Below are 17,714 nucleotides of genomic sequence, written 5' to 3' on the forward strand. Positions count from 1 at the left end.
GAGGAGGAGGAGGAGGAGTGTCGTTGGGAGGAACCGAGAGGTCTGCCTGCCTGATTAGGCGGCATGTTTCTCGGGAAGGGAAAGGTGGTGGAGAGGAGGAGAGGAAAGGGTGAAGTGGGAGACCGAGCGGAATCCGCTCGGGGGGAGGATAGCTGCGTCCATGGGCCGACTTCAGGGGAACTGTGTCGGCATACGCCTATTACACATCTGAGGGAAACCCAGGAAAAACCACAGCCGGCACAGCCGGCCCGCGGATTCGAACCGCGGACCTCCCAGTCTCCAAGCGCACGCGTTACCGCTGCGCCACCGGAGCTGGTGGGTTCTCACCGTCTCTCTACTACTGATCTCTCAGTGTCTTTTGGACGCAGGTTTGGATCACTCCCTACATAAAACCTTCGAACGCGGTTGATCGCATTACGGAAACGGGCATCTACTGCACTGACAATTGAGTGGAGGACCATCAGTTTCAGACAAGGCGTACTTTCCATACTGATATCGTCCTCAAGAAATAACGACAAGGGAGGCGTCATTAAACTTGAAGCGTCATAATCACAAGAATATGGCAATAATGTCACCACCTCTTCTCTCATATATACGTTTGCACAGATTCGCGTTAATTGCCTATCAAATCACTTCCACGTCCTTTGGAGTCACATGGAGTCACATTCCTCACTTGGAGGGACATGGCAAGATCCCAAGGAGATTCAAACAGCGGTCCGAGAGCGGCTGATTCACGAACAACAGAAAATGAAGATGGCCTATGACAAGCGGCATTATCCGGCCCATCAGTATGAAGTTGGCGAGATCGTTTTCATGCGGACTGCCATACAGGACAGCCAACCAAGACGCAGCCAAAGTTTCGCGGCCCCTTGGTTGTAACTGAAATCCTCCCATCTGACACATAACAGAGTTTCAGCGTTAGACAAGTCGAGTCATTTCCGAACGACTGCCCATGTGTCACAGTTAAAGGGGTGGTCCATGACAACTAGATCCTCCCATCAGCTCGATGACGACTCTGATGATGATGATGAAGGATCAGCGGGACCAGCATCAGCCCCTGAGCAAAGTAATCCCAGAAGCATCCGCAGAAGACAGGGAGCACCGCCCCAGAAGAACAAGACGACCTCCAGCAAGATTCGGAGACTTCTAACTGTAGTTGCGTGCGTGTGTTAAAGATTTCCCGTGCAAAGGGATATAGGTGGTGGTGGTGATTGGGCTTGCCGTTGTCGGCATCACGTATGTGGGCAACGTCACGACTCACTCACGCCCTGGGGGAATGTGCGTCCTGGGCCGACTTCTAAGGGAACTGTGCCGACATATGTCTGAAAGCGTCTGAGGAAAACCCAGGAAAAACCAAAGACAGCACAGCCGGCACTCGGATTCGAACCCGGGTACCTCCCAGTCTCGACGTGACATGGCCAGCACGCTAACCACTGAGCCACGGGAGCTGGTCAAAGGGATATAGCCTTTATATAACCTACCTATATTTTTATATAACCTTTTCCTATTCGCGTATTTACCATTTAACTGAGGATAGTTACGTGTGGCAATTTAACGGGGGCGTTAAATCTTTCAGAATGGCCGAGTGTAGTCGGTTTTTTTTATTGCTTCCCATACGTGAGAGAGATCCGGTTGTATGTTGAAGCGCCTATAGATGACATCGGATACGCTAGAGCGCCAGCGAAGTTGTTTCGGTTTAAAGGGCTGTTGAACGTTGGACATTGAACGGAAGAAAGTGAGAGTCGCGGCTTGCGTCGGCGGGACGCGGTATGGCAAGGTGTCCGCGGTTTTGGTCCTGAACGTTGAAATGGAACGTAAAACGCAAGTATTAAAGAGTGTTTAACTCAGTATGTGTGTGTGTGTGTGAAGAAATTCTACAATCCGGCTTCACTGACGATTATAAGCGTAAGAATAGAGAATCGTTTTTGATTGCAAAGTTTCACAGTCCGGTTCCTCGTGGTATAAATGTACATACCGGCCCGCTTTACCGCCTGATGAAAAGGAACATTGAAATTTCGCCACCTGTTCCAACAATCAACAATGTTGTGGTAAATGCTTGTCATTTGGTTAATAATTTGATTTTGTGACTGATTGATTAATGCGCAATAATGATTTATGCTTCTCCTATACCCTAGCATTGTATAATTTTATTAAAAAATGTCCAATCCCTACTCTCATTATTTTGATGTGTATATGTATTGTTTTTACAACATGTCACTGTCCAACTTTTGAATGCACAAGTAATTTTTTCGCGGAATTCACATTAGCTGTAAGCAACTTATATTTAACCGTTTTCTTCTTTTCAACGGCCAAGCGCGGGCGGCAGAAATTCAAACTGAAGGAGTGGTGTACGTTGCTTCCAATGGTCTTGGCGTCAGATATCTATCGAATGGAGAGCCTTCTGTTTTGTTCTTTGTGATTTCATCCTTTCTTTGCTTCTCCCTTGTTCTTTGATTCTTTCTCTCACCGATCCCACTCCTTATATAAGCAATGTTTTAAATGCTTCTTTTGTCTAAAGAAGGGCAGACTCTGCCCGAAAGCTGACGTATAATACTTACTCTGACTTCGTGCTTCATTCTTTCGTTATTATTTTTCTTGACGACATAAGATAGACTAAGATAAGACTTGTTGCCGTTGTGCCGAGCTTGAACGTAGGCAACTTTCGAGTGGAATTCCAGGAGATTGCTCCGAGCGTTCTTATCGCTTTATCAGTCGTTTTCGTGCCTACGGCGCACAAGAGGAGACGTTATCTAGCCAAGAGGCCGTGAAATATAGCGTTTGCAACAGGTTCTGAGAATAGATAAGAACCCTCACTGCATTGAACAATGGAAGCAGCCCATTCTTTGTATTATTCCCTGACAGCTCCAAAGCCAACTGTTGCCCTGTACGGCGAACAGGCCGCAACAACTGGAGAAGAGGATTGTTCGTGATTGGCGGACAAAGTTCTCACGTGATCAACTTAAACCAGACGTCACTAAACCAGTGGCTAAGTGGGACTGGTGAATACCGGCAATTAAGTTTAAGAACAATACGGCTATATTTTTCACTTGAAATTCAATCATTTAATTTTTTTTTCATCAAACAAATGTATCGTATGCTGATTCCCAACATTTTGTTGTAATATATTTTTTCCCTGGCTTTTTGGACTTTTTGTAAAAGAAAGGACGGGAAAGATTCGTGTTTCGTAAGAATCGTGGATTCGCGGAAACTTCATTGGATTCGAATTGAGAACCATCTGGATTCATCCCATCTCTAATATGAATGCGTAGTCCTAAATAGTTTATAGTTACCTATTTATCCTTTCTCACCTTTAGTTTGCTTCTTGAGCCTTAAGATTGGCCCCATATTATCATTTTACCCTAATTTACTGGTTGTCGTCCTCGTCCTTCTTTTGGTGCCATTGTGCACAGCAGCATTGTGCAAGATTCAACGATTCACTCTCGAGTGGGGTTGCACGTGTTGGCTCCGTGGGTTCTTATCGCTTTATCAGTTGTTTTCGTGCCTGTGGGACACAAGACCAGGCCTTATCTAGCCAAGAGACAATGAAACATGCCGTTTGCAACAGGTTCTGAGAATAGATGAGCACCATCCTTGCTGACGCGTTTTTTTTTTTGCATTATTTCCTGACAACTCCAAAGACAACCGCTACCATTACGGGGAACAGACGGTGATAACTAGAGAGCAGGATTGTACAGTTTTACTACTGGTTTTAACTAGAGAGAGGACAGTAGGACTGGCTAGAATGTCTGCTCAGTTTATTAATATATCTGCATCGTCGAATACGTTAGAGCAGCGAGGAATCAATTTACGAAACAAAAAGCAACACATCTTACACGCGCATGACATGCGTACATACAGATATAAATGGATGCGTGTAAACAAACTCTACAGAGTTAGTCTCGCAAACGTCACACATTTTGATCGTGTCGTAAAAATAAGAAGACTGGGTTTATCCAACGCCAAGCTTTGCAGACTGGTAGCCACTGGTCTGAAGTTTCGTTGGATTTTTTTGTGAGCGTTATAGTCCCGTAGAAGAAAGATTAAAAATCGAGCAAAATTTCACTCCATGTATTTTCTATGGCCTATCTCACTCAAAAGCCGCCATTTTCTGCTGTGTGCGCTTCATTTTCATTTCACCACACACAGGTGGCATCAGCATACAGAACAAGACTGGAACAAGAGGATTGGTGCATAACGGCGGAATTAGCATGTCACATCGTTGTAGGCAGCGCTACCTGTGTGAAGTGATCGGAATGTGAAGCAGACACAAGAAAAAATGGCAGTGTTTGTGTGGGATAGGCCATTGAAAATGCATGGGGCAAGATTTTGCTTTATTTTTAATTTTCTTTCTACTTGATCGTAGCGCTTACAAAAAATTTGAATGAAACTTCAGATAAATGGCTATCAGGCTGCAAAGTTTGGGATGGGCCAGACCTAGTCTTCTATTTTTACAGTGCGATCGAAATGTGTGACGTTTGCTAGAATAACCCTGTAGTTGTACGACAACATACCAGATCAGAAAACAAAGCGTTATTGGATTTACAGACAACATTCTTTGACAAAGTCTTCCACCGTGACGTGGTCCAGTTGAAGGAAGGCATCTTTTCTGCAGTCATATTCTCGAAGTTGTCTCGAATGACGGACTACAGAAGACGTATTGTAGGGACAAGCAAATAACGCTGTAGTTGTACGACAACATACCAGATCAGAAAACAAAGCGTTATTGGATTTACAGACAACATTCTTTGAAAAAGTCTTCCACCGTGACTTCATGCATCCGAAGGAAGACTGCATTCTGACTCTGTTAAGACTCATTAAGACTCTGTTCTGCAGTCATATTCTCGAAGTTGTCTCGAATGATGGACTACAGAAGACATATTGTAGGGAGAAGCAATTACCCAGAAGGTTTTAACGCTGTTCTATTATAATACCCACTCAAGAAACATATTTACCTCGAATACCATCACCTCATCCTCATTTCAGGAACATTTCCGTCTCAAATTATACCGAGACCAGGCAAATCTGGCGTCACCATTTCGGACGTTCTCCTTTGGAGCATTCTACAGAGGAATAACCTACGTGTGGGAAGCGTTAACTTTAAAATTTATAATCTCCTTCGCATTACCGTCTATTCCGGACTTGTGCCTTATGCGAACTTCGTCTCGAGATTTTATCGGCCAAATCGAGCACATCGACTCACTCCAATCTTCCCTATAACGCCAGAGGAGCTGCAAAGCTTTTTGCCTTGTATAGTTCAGAAAGGATAGAACAGAGGAGACTTTAGTCTGGGAAGATAGCAGGGATTGTACAAGATTACGTAATGTCTTTAATGCAGAGGTTAAAAAAAGTGTTAAAAAGGGATTGTGTTGAATCTAGCCCTCACTCTGAGGGAAAGTGCCAACAATATCCTCTCCTCTATTAAATTTCCTCGGCATTATACAACTTTCATTTACTAAGGTACTCGCTCCAAAGCAATCATACCCGATGACCTCATCTCTGCTCTCTCAATCAAAGCATAGACTATATTTGAATGTGTGTTCACCACATTCTAAACTATATTTACTTAAAAGGCATGATGTACCAGTGAGAGACTTGCAGTGTAGTGGTGTAACTCTATTCCTCCAGTCTTACTCTAAACCCACATTCCCACACCAGGAGGTGACACTCGCACGACAAAGGCGCGGTGAAAGATAACGCCTTATCTGCCTTCCACATAAGCAGGTTTCCCATATGCGTCGCTTCAGACTCCGCCCGGTGACCGATGGATCTCCGTCTCTTCACGTGAACATCAGTGAAACTCCAGAGTAAGGTGAGATCCCCAATGCGTATACTTTTCACTATTATTTATGCTGCGTTGTAGCGTTTCACTGTGTAGTCCCGATTTTTTTTACTGTTCTCACAGTGTTTGTAAATTGTACGTACCCTGCGCTGGCTACTTAAATTTTCCAAGGATCACCGAAGCGTGCCCTTCATTCTCCTCGGATTAATATAAAGCGCCACTCTCACCGATGGTCGCTCAGAATTCCCACCTATTTGTGCCGTCTGCCTTTTTTTCCCTTTTTTTTGCCGGGTGTGTTACGGTTAATTCGAATGTGCGTCATTAATGTTACTATGCCTAAATATCTGCGTAGTTCGCTCATCATTATCCCCTTATCGTCTCAACACGATTTGTTGCACCCCCAGTGGGGAACAATCTCACTTGCCATCCCTTCTCGTGTATGGTGGTGTCTTTCTGGACAATTACTGTGGTCTTTTTCTCATAGTTCGTTATATAAAGTGTAAGTTTAATGGTGTCCTCGCTAGGAAAGGTCACCTTGGGCGGTTTCCAGGTGCAAAAACAACTGATAAGACGATGAGAACCCATGAAGGGATCACGTGAATATCCATTCGAACCTTATCTATTTTTTAGTCACCGTGCAGTGATTGTGTGTAACTGTCGCTTACATAGAGCATAAGACATCTATATATATATAACTCTTTATCCGTTCTAGCTTAATCAATGCGTTTTATAATACACATTTTTATATTTCTGCAGTTTGTCAAGTGTAAGATATTACAATTCTAACGGACGTTCGTGAATATTAATGTCCACGTGAAGGATGTGTCTACCAACAAGATGGCTATGAGCGGTTGTTTTAGGAGGAATTAAAGCTCAAGAATATTATAGACATGGGAGAGGGGCATTTAAAACATTACGAACAGTTTACGAGATCTTTTACAGTTGAGGGGGAGGACCTTATGAACGTTTTTTGTTGCCGGAAGATTTAACGCAATTTTTATAATCTTTTTTATATGTGTTTATTTGAATTCCGTGTGAGCACCGCGAAGCAACTGTGACTATGAGCGGCGTACAGACGTGAACAAATGGAGAGAGGACAGCGGGGAGGAGTTGGGGACAGGAGGGTTAATGTGCGTCCTGGGCCGACTTCAGAGGGAACTGTGGGGGCAATTCGTCTAGAAAGTCCTGGGAAAACCCATGGAAAACCTCAGAGAGCACCGCCCGTGACAGGATTCGGACCCGTGTCACGTCCCAATCTCGGCATAGCAAAGCGATCATCCTAACCACTATGCCACGCCAGCTGGTTTTGGTATTATTCCACTCTAAAAGTGGACCTCGGCTCTCCACCAATCAACGTTTTGTACATGCTTTGTACTATATACACCTTGGAACGTCAAGTGAAGTATGTAATTACAAAGCATGGAGCGGGCCTTATATGGAGAGAAAACACGCTTTCCGCCACGCTTGTGACGTCACGTCTCATCTCGAACGATGGCAGATCATCAGGGCAGTTTGTAAGTCACGTGGCACGTTACAGGAGGGACATTGGTCTGACCTTGGAAAACCCATGACGACGAACCAGGAAACCATCAGTGCAGGGTCCAAAGACTGACACGTGATCCGCGGAGTACTTGGACAAACATCACGTGATGTCCAACAAAGGTATGTGAGACTCTAATACTACTATATGCTCCATGGTGCGATGTTACAGTGAGCCACATAACATAGTTCGTCCCTGTGACCTTGGTCACGCTCGCATTCCCTCGACATTTATTTCTTTATTTTTTACTTTGGCGTAGAAGGTATTCGTTGAGTCATTCGACGACACTCTCTCATCCAACCAAGGGCACCCAGGGGAACTGCGACGCTTGTACACTTCTATAACATCGAATAAGGTAAGTTCTGTCCTTCTGTCATTCAGAATGTTATTTCGTCTTCTGATCTGTTCAAAATGGGAGTCTTACGCCTCACTGCCAAGATAGAGAACAAAAGAAATGTCTGCTGACGTCACAGGTTCCTTCCTAAAAGGATACAGTCGTCGACCTTGATACAGAACACATAATCGAAACAATGGGACGACGCTGAAGTAAACAATGTAAAAATAGACTAAATTGAGAAATGAATCTCATAAATCTAACTTTGAAAGTAAACTTTCCAAAGTCGATGGTCTGTATCTACGACGTGCCAATACATCGAACCATTGCATCGAACAAACTACGGCAAGCAGTCATTGACGTATATGTCACCATTTATTTTTAATCAGTTTGTTGGTACGTCGCCGGACCCATTGTTGATGCCAAAAGGAATGCTCTGTCGCTTTATGTTGGGTATTTAACTGTTAATTGAGTCAATTTTGAACTGTTAGTTGATTTGTTTGTATCATAGCCATTATATCTCTTCTTTCCATTTTTCTCACTTGGTTATTGTTACAATATTGTTTTTCTTTTTTTCTGTACGCTATGATCGTTACTGTATTGTTGCTGTAAATAGTGAATTTTGGGGGAGGAGCCGGTTTCAAGCCTCATGGGCTTTTTGCTGCTCTCCCAACCGCAAGGAAATAAATTGAAATTGAAAGTCGCAGAAAATAAAGTTTAAAAGACAAATTTATTTTACTGATAAACGAGTCCCGAATAATGCGTGCTGGAGTAGCCAATATCGACTGCTTTGGGACTAGCATCTACATTTTTGCCTTCACCATTCGATCAATCAATCAATCAATCGTTCCTTATTCCTTCTTTATACGTCCGCATCTGCAAAGTATCGATTTCATTCCTCCTTCGGACACTCCTGGGTTGCCAGACCAAACAACGGAATAAGTCACGTGTCTTCAGGACCTATACATAATATGACGCAGATGCAGACTAGCTGTTGGAGTAACCTCAGCTTGAGCAAGCCTCTGCGATGGGCGACACAGCCATGTCGTGTTTGTTTTTCTTTGTCACCCATCACTCAGGTTTCTTCTAACAATAGTATTGGTGGCTCTAATGTACTTATGTCATTGAAATCCATGTATCCACACTGTGTTCTCTCAAAGTGTTGCTTCTACTTGTGAAGTATCACAAAGTTGGTTTCTAAGTTTTGAGAAGTGCGCCGTCATAGTTTGCGCGATGTGCCACACGTCTGGCCACATTGCTCCACTAAGTTCGCGCAAGGTTGGCACAATGTTAATTTTCTTTAAAACCACCAGCAAGAGTTCGCTCGTGTCGATATCGCTGTCGTGTCCTGGCTCCACATCACACGAAAAGTCATCTTCAAGTCATAAGACCTTGTTTATGTTCCGTTTTTGACTCGGTCATAAAATATGATATATGATACCTCGATCGCAAAATAAGGAACATACCGTGGAACTTTCATAAAAATACTGTGGCACTCTAATGCACAACCGTAGAACTCGTGCACACCAATACGTTAGGCGCGTGACGGCAAAACGCGCTCCGGCAAATATCAGGACGAGGAACTTGTACCTATATTATTACTATAGACTTCTTCTTTCTTATCTTTTTCTTTTTTTTTTTCGCGTGGAAAATATTTTCGCGTTTTCGAACGAAACTGCTTTGAGGAGTGATTCGCGAAAACTTAAATTCGCGACACAGGTTCCCGGGGGTGTTTTGCCCTTGCATATCGTGCCGCGGTAAATACTCGGGCATATTTCGGCACGTACAGGCCACGACAAAAGTTTACGGAACACGCGAGCTGTGTACTTTCACCTCTGCACGACACCCTAGCGGAAAGCGGGAACTGGCGAAATGAGGCCAGTTCACTGCCTCAGAGGGGTGGACGACTGCTCTGTTAGCGACACACTGATGTAGTTTCGGTATTAATACTCTTGTATGTGCCCGTGAAGTGAGTTGGATTTGGATTGCGGTCAATCAATGAATCATCAATGTCAGCGTCAATTGTTTATCAGCTGGTCACCACTGACCCGAAATGTACTGAAAATCAAGTGCAATAGGGGTGGACGGGTAGGTGGAAGGCCTTGAACAGATTCGTGAAACTAAAGAACACTGATGAAACACATGCCTTCCACCCCTATTGCACTCGACTTTCAGTGCATTGTGCTATTTGGGAAGTTCCATAATAAATCGACTGTTTACAAGCTATCTTTCTTTCTCTTGTCTGTTAGGGCTTTCCAATAAAAGCAATACACTGTAAAGTGCTGCCACCACGATTCATCCTTGTTATCATGGTGATACGGCCTAGCTCCCGGTCTTAGCAATCTTTGAGTCACGTGCAATTCGTGAGCACAACAGTTAAATCAACTTACCTTGCGGGCACCATACTGAAACTACCGCAGTGTGTCGCTAATGGCGCAGTCGTCCACCTTTCTGAAGCAGTGAACTGGCCTGACTTCGCCAGCTTCCGCTTGCCGCGGGGGTGTCGTGTCGAGGTGAAAGTACAGTGCTCGTTTGTTCCGTAAACTTTTGTCGTGACCTTTACTAAGACATCCGTTGTTCACGGGGATGGCGGCGTCTTAGGTCAATCCCTTTATTCTCCTCGCATGGGTAATGGGAGAAAAGATCCTGTACAATGGCCTTTTAGGACCCCGCAGGAGGCCATAGTACCTGCATGTCAGCCAGTTCTTATTCATTATCACTCAGGTCACTGAACAGTCTGGTTGAGATGTCGTATTATCATACAAGTTGGCTTTGAGAAGGCGGGGAAAGGCATGTTGCGGCTTCGTGGTATACGCCTCGTGCACAGACTAAAGGTGGCGCTTTGCGCTGCCACGTAGCGGTAGGAAAGCCAACTTTTTGTGTGAGTCGTCCGATATGAAAACCAGTCAAAAGTGTATGACGGGCAACTTGAACATCGAAATTGTGTGAATCGGTTTTGTAACTTTGAGGATTTCAATCGCTTCAAACTCCGAACGACTAGTTTCTGTCGTCAGCGGTCATAAGACTATAAGGCATGCAGAAGCAGGCGTGTCTGCGTTATTACAATTCTTTTAGCTTTTTTTCGTGAGCGCCGCACTTGCTTGTGTTTTCTTTTATACTTTTACAGCAACCTTGCAAAGTTTGCACCTACAGCACAGGGATGCAGAATTCTCTTTAGCTGAGTCAGGAAAGGCGAAAAGGTCCAAGCTAATCGGAAATTCGGTTCTGAATGAAGAACATACATCATCACTCAACGCAACACGAACGATATACGGTCTGATCACGGCAAGCAATTAGGATCATTGGCAAAAAAGAAGACAGATAGAATCCACGGAGTAGCTTATTTTGTGACACGTATACGTTTGACGGCCGACATTAATTTTCTTCTCATGTCCACTTCGTGTGGATTTGGTGGGAAACTCTAGAACCTTGTACCCCGTGGGGCGTTCTCGGGTCCCGAAAAAAATAGTCCCTGCTTGCGTGGGCGGAAACAATGGTCTAACGGGGTTCCGTGTACACAAAAATAGAGCAATCACTCTGGAAACTCGATGAAACTGATCCTAGCTGACCAAATGTTGTCATACACCCTCCTGATTTTAGAAATTGGGGGACACAGGTTTCTTAATTAACATTGATGTTTATGAAGAATAAAAGCCACACGACATTCAATGGTGAACATAAAAGCGATTACATTCGCGTGCATATATTATTATCTATTAACATACGAGAAAAGGTCTATGCCTCCTTTTTCAACAAATGGGGAGAGCGAATGGTAAAACTCGATCGGCTGTGACGTGTTTCATCAGTTATCCGCAACCACACCCTTGTATTTTTGGGTGCGCAGGAGCCTAGGGGAAGCATTTTTCTGCCCACACAACCAGGGACCTTTGTTTTCCCCATACCCGGCATTATCATATGTTTTTGTACACCCAAGGACGCAACAGATTGTGCGGTACGGCATTACCTTTCGCAGTTATCAGTTCAGATGCGGCGTCAGCGATGCAAGGTGACGATTGAAAGCGTAAGAATAGCAATCGAAAACCGAGTGGACTCACACAACTAGTTCCTATGGCTGCCGCCAGGATTTTCCGTGGCGCGGCGGACGCTTAGCTTAGAGCGTATGGTGGAATATACGTGTACAGTGCAATGTGTTTGTAGGGGTAACAAAAGCGTGATCAATTTCTTTACATCTTGCATGATGGCAGAAACCATTCTTCTGCGGCTTGCTTCAACTTTCTATGCTGCATGGAGTAGAAAGGGTCGAGGTAATCACGGTACAGCATAGAACGCCGCACTATTTTTGCCCCGATATGGCCAAAGTTACCCGCGGGAACTTAAATTCGCGATTGTGGAGAAATGCGCGAAAAAGCGAAAAATAAAAAAATACCTCTACATTATTCCCGTAGGCATTTAGTCTTTGCACATTTACGTGATTGTTTTCCCCATATCTAAACGTGCGGGTCGAATTCGCTTCCCTTCATTTTCATGTGGGTCAGGAAGAATGCCATGATGTCACAAACTCATGGTGGCTAAATGTGTGTCATTTTGGAACGCACCTCTTAGGCGCCCGCACCAGCGTTGAGAAGCACCGGCGCTTTAGAAGCTGGTTTAGAGTCAGACGTAGTCTTCGCCCGTCGCAGCCATAACTCCGTGCCTACAGGAACCTATCGCTACGCCACTCTTCCTCATCTTAATCCTACCGGGGTCATAATCTAACGAAAAAGCCATCAAAGGTTTTCTCACTTCGTAACTAGGGAAAGCGGTCATACCTGGCAACTGTACACGTGTGCTGGAATCGACAGAAAACAATCCGTTTTCCCATTGTGTTTGCTTGTACTGCTGTAATAGGGTTGGGACCCCCAATGTGCACATTCAGTTGAAGAAAGTCGCGCGTCTATAGACCATCGGTAGTGTATTCTATAGACCAGTTTCCGCGGGTGACGTCACAAGGCCGGTGTGGGCAAAACAAATTAACAGAGAGTCCAGGACAATGAGAATGGGCGACGCCATAATGCAAAATGCCATGGAGGAATGAAACACAAGGAGCGGCTCTTCCGACGGGACGAGCGTATCCGGCTTCGCATTGTATTCTGGGATACTCCTGTCTACCACGTGACCGCTCACGTGACCCTCCAGACAGCATGGCGCCAACAGAGCAGACGATGCGAGCTGTAGTTGTGTCACAGCTTATATGGCAGTATTAAGTTGAACGCGTGCCTGCGCTTTATTTCTGTGTGTTCGAATGTTTACTGTTCTATTAGAAGACCAGTCACAGTGTGCAGAACGCAAAAGGATTCCGTGGGACTGGAAACATCACGTGTTGTAACGGTTACTTCCAACGAATGTACGTCCCTTGATTAGGTGGAAAAGAATGCCGTTCCATTAATCAGATTTGTACAACAACAGAAGATATGAAATGAATCTGCGGCACAGCTTGAGGTCCCAAATGAACAATTCAAGATGACTCCAACACACAAGGGCGACTAAAAGTAAAACAACTGACCGTGTACTTACGAACAACAAGTAGCCGTAGCCGTAACACATTACCATAGGTCGTTTCTACGATGGTGCTCACGTTTTCACAATAAATTACTTTCAAAAAGCAAAATCATACGGAGAGCAGCGCAAGAAACAAAGCAACGCAAAACCGAAACTTTAGAGGGGATCACGTGGTGGACAGGAAGCAATGGGCGATGTTGACTCGAGTGACCGCTAGAGGGTGGCTACGCTAGCCTGGCGCGGAGAGCCGCTCCTTGTGTTTCCTTCCTGCATGAGAAACGCGAGCCCACCAGAGCCCACGTCGTGCACAGCTCGGTGCCGGTGCCAGATGTTGAGCATTGCTCTGCTCCCCCGACGGCTGCTGACGCATCGCGTTTCACCGAGTGCCGTCGAACTATGAACTCACCGGCAGTGCCTGATGATTCGTGTCGTTACGCTCCGTTCCGTCTCACTCTAAAGGGGCTGTCACACTGGACCGACACGACACTGACATGGCGCCGATGCCGACGGAAGACAGACTTTGTCACCGTACTTTGTATTGCAAAGCACAGCTGTGACACTGCGCCGACCGACAGCGACAGACGCAATTAAACAAAATGTCGCTTCTGTATGATACATTTGGATGACAAATTCGGAAGACACACAATGTCTGACGATGCGTCGTCAGCGGTTTGATCGTTGCTCAAAGTATATCGCCGACAACAGACACATACTGCACGAAAAGTTTTTTCTTTTTTTTCAGGCAAAGATTGTGGCTTGGCCTATTCACGAACGGTATTAAATGGTATTTGCATTTACTTAACAACAGCAACTATTTTAAAAGTTTCCGAGCATGAAACTTGCATATCCTAAGCACGGAGCATACAGGTCACCCGATCATTGAGTAATCCAGTTACACACTCGTATTGTAACAAACTCAGCTTGGAGGACACAGCTGACTCAACAGTTGAAGGTGCAACAGTAAGACGGACGAAACTGAACGGAGTCCGATTGTCCAGAAGTTTAACCTAGGAGTCCCCCGTCGGGTGGGGTATCGAAGCGCACATAGAAGAATTATGAGGTCACCGCTCGGAGCACCGTTGACGAATCCCAAAACGGAATAGGAGTCCATGAAGGCAAACAACACACGTGACAGCGCACACAATCCCACTTCACATGACGCAATCACCAAGGGTCGCCACGGAAAGCGCATTGCAAAGCCTTCCAAGGCGAACTGAAGCAGGGGAGACATAGCGTCAAGAAATGAGGTACAACTGCGTCTGTGTTGGCCTCGACGTTCGTAATAATGACTACCAAGTATAAACAACGAGAATTCGCCGTACTTTTCCCAAAAGGCGTACTCAGGACGCCATGTTGAAAGAAGGGACAACGCAGCTTGTCGGTTATCGCTGTCATTCAGTGTGCAGGGCTTTGTCAGGAGGGTCCGTCGATAGTGGCATATGTCGATTCCGACATACGGATGTCTGTGTCGGCCGTCTCTTGTATGTGCAGTTTGACTGGTTCGCGGACACGATGTCTTTGGATGTCAGCCGATAGGTCATGTCAGGACAGTTCCGTTGTCGGCGCAGTGTGACACCGCCTTTAGCCACCCTTAACCGCCAGAGCGAACGAGGAGCGAAGCGAAGGAGGAAAGTATGAGAGGGGGAAAGCAGAGAGGAACGTACGGCAATAGTGCGGAGAGCGCGAGGAGGAAAGTGAAGGAGGAGGGTGCTACGAGAGGAGTCGAAGGAGTTGCACTCGCTCTGTGGCTGTTGCGTATATAACTGTTTAACTTCGTGCCTTTAAACGTTTTCTTCCCCCACAACATTCTAAGGCCGGTGTACCAAAGTAGTGCAGGATACACCATTACCGCCTACGAATTGTTTTGACCTGTTCAGGGGATGTGGCATGGCGCAGATTTCTTCATCCTAAACGCAGTTCAGAAGGACTTCAAATATATTTCCCCCCACGCAGTCGGTTGGTTTGGAAAACGCTTCATCGGTCTTCATCCAAACGCGGTCTTCATCCAAGCGACCCACAAAAATGCGCACATCCAGGTTTGGAGAGAGTCCGTTTGCAAGATAAGTTGTGACAGTACTGATGCTGTTGAATGGAAGAAATGGAGTACGTATTCTTTAGAGAAGCGATTTAACAAAATTCACATATGTTAACGGGGAAGTCCCGTAAAAGAAAAGAATACGACTGTATACCAGGCTACCTGCTCGAAAGCCCTGCATGACAATGGGGTGAGCCTCTGCAGAGTGACCGCAGAGTGGCCACCCGGACTGCCGCACCCCTTGTGAACTTCTTCCAACCCTCCTACAACAGAGCCCACTTAAAGGCATGGTCCCTTCGGTTCCAGTCGATGCCAAACTGTACTCTTATGTCGTTCTTCGTGGACGACAGACTGCGGTATCCAAAATGCCCCACGCGATAGAGTGGCGCAGCTTGACTCTCATTCGATGGAATCCATGGGAAATGCAGACGCCGTACGTTAATGGCATGCCGGAATTCCATCTCTAGGTGAACGACCAAACCTCACTGGCTAAGAACCAATGGAGTCGCGGCATTGAGAAAAAGAATGCCGCAACCGTGCAGGTGCATCACATAGTTTTGGGGCGTAGCAGATCCTGCCGGATAACTCATACGAGACAACTCGTATCAAACTCGACCAAGACTAGCATAACCTGTACCTTGACAACTCATGCCAAGCGATAAATCGTGCTAGCACTGCATGAAGTCCCGGTATAAGTTGTCCCGAAATTAGCAGTCTTGGTATTATCATACTTTGAGTTGTCCTGGTGTGAATGTTGTGTGGTATGAGCTGGGTAGGAAGTAAGAGGACGCCGGAGCAGCGGAGGCTCCGGTGGCGTGACGTCTTTAAAGGGATTTAAAGTCCCTCCATTTAATGTCGAAGCTCTTTTCGTACGATAAAAGAAAAAGAAAAAATGTCCATGTGGATTGTCGACCGATACCGAGCACAGTGATTCCGCTTTCACAGATGAGTTTCTGGATACGAACGTCCTTTCAAAAGAGAAGTGAATTCCCCTTTTTTAATTCATCAGGTCACTTCCCTGCTTTGGAAAGAAAATCATGTCTTGGACTTAAGTGCAGTCTATACGGTGTTTTGTAATACATTCTTCTGTTTCTCTCGCTCCAGATACCTTGCTCGTACTCTGCTACCTGAGCTGCCCAGGACGACATCAACACAGGAGCACACAGTCTGTGTGCCCAGGCTCAGGCTTTTACATAATGGACTTCTACCACCAGCTTGCCTGCATACGCGCCATCTTGTAGGGTTTCCTTGCTCTGCTGTACGGTACGTAATCTTTTTATTTAGCCCCGACTCCAGAATGCATTACCCAACCCCTCACGATCCCACGCGGTCTACACAGTAATTTTATTTTTTTTATGCCCTTCCCGGTGTGAAAACTGTGTACTATGGGGACACACCCGAATTACACTTATACTACACTCCACTAAGCACCCGTGTTGGTGTCAAAGGGGTGTAATGTACCAATACACCCCGATCACACTTTTGTTACACACTATGCTAAATTTTAGAACAGGGCGATTTCATTCAGATTCAGGCAGGGCCCTAACCTTTGGGTCTCCGATTTTTTCCGTTATTTTTTATGAGATAGCCCCACCTGTGGCATGAACACTGGCGTTGGTCTCAGGTTCCGAGACGACGTGGTAGGCGAGATATAAAATCAAGAGCGTCAGAGGTGAAAACAACGGCTGTGCTCCGAAGCGATTTCTGCCCACTTTGAAGCCATCTAATCCGGCGTCTGTAACGACCACAGCCTCCAGTCTTCCGCAACCTATTAACCATGTCATAGGCTCTGGGGCTGATTAATAATTCTTGTCTCCGACGAGCGAAACCTTTTGTAAAAAATCCTAGAAAAGCCATCCCTACCGAATTTTACGCACTTTTTGTTCACATATATCTGCGTTCGTGATTTTAGCAAAACAATGAGCTACAAGTTAAACGAAAGCCTAATTTTCGCTCTGTTCAACGATGTGCAGCACAATTCCCTATCCTGTTTCGTTTCGATAAAATTTGCGCCGCAGCTGTCAGAGGTACGAAAATTTTGTCAAAGTTCGCGAGGCGCGTGCGTAAAAAGGCCATGATAGATTTGTAAAAAAAAAATTCTGGTTCACGACGAATGCCTTAGGTTTCTTTTGACATACAATTCATGGTTGCTAAAAGCTTGGTGACCGAGTTACAGCGCTCACAAACTGCCATACTTCGCCACGCCCGACGGACCGGCGTACATCGCCGTCACTTGCTGTTTTCAAGCATGTGTACTCACCACAAGTTTATAAATGCTGGTGCATGAGTCACAATACACGTACCAGTTCATAACGAATATATATTCGCTTCAGAAGCATTCCACTTTGCAGAAAAATGAGGGAAACCCGGTAAAGAGAGGAACAAGGAATGGCAATGAGATCAACAAGCGCTTCATTTTCCATCTTTTATTCAAAGAGAACAGTGCCTTAAAGGTGCATTAAAGCGTGGTCGTCACTTCACGCATTGTTCTCCCAAGGGAAACATCCCCGTGTGCACTTCTGTCAGC

General features: G+C 45.4%; 1 protein-coding gene across 4 annotated transcripts in view; it reads left to right on the forward strand.

Annotated features, from left to right (window-relative positions):
- LOC135374334 (uncharacterized) overlaps window positions 1-17,714 on the forward strand; it is a 267,918-nt gene that overhangs the window by 241,390 nt on the left and 8,814 nt on the right. The window contains exons 1-4 of one of the 4 annotated variants that reach the window (XM_064607320.1): window positions 5,343-5,809; window positions 7,317-7,441; window positions 7,582-7,674; window positions 16,292-16,450. The gene's annotated coding sequence lies outside the window, so the exon portion shown is untranslated. Of the gene's footprint in view, window positions 1-5,342; window positions 5,810-7,316; window positions 7,442-7,578; window positions 7,675-16,291; window positions 16,451-17,714 lie in introns of those variants that run through there. The other 3 variants (XM_064607318.1, XM_064607321.1, XM_064607319.1) reach the window with 3 other exon arrangements.

Source organism: Ornithodoros turicata, unplaced genomic scaffold, assembly GCF_037126465.1.
Source record: "Ornithodoros turicata isolate Travis unplaced genomic scaffold, ASM3712646v1 Chromosome53, whole genome shotgun sequence".
In the NCBI taxonomy this organism is placed as follows: Eukaryota; Metazoa; Arthropoda; class Arachnida; order Ixodida; family Argasidae; genus Ornithodoros; species Ornithodoros turicata.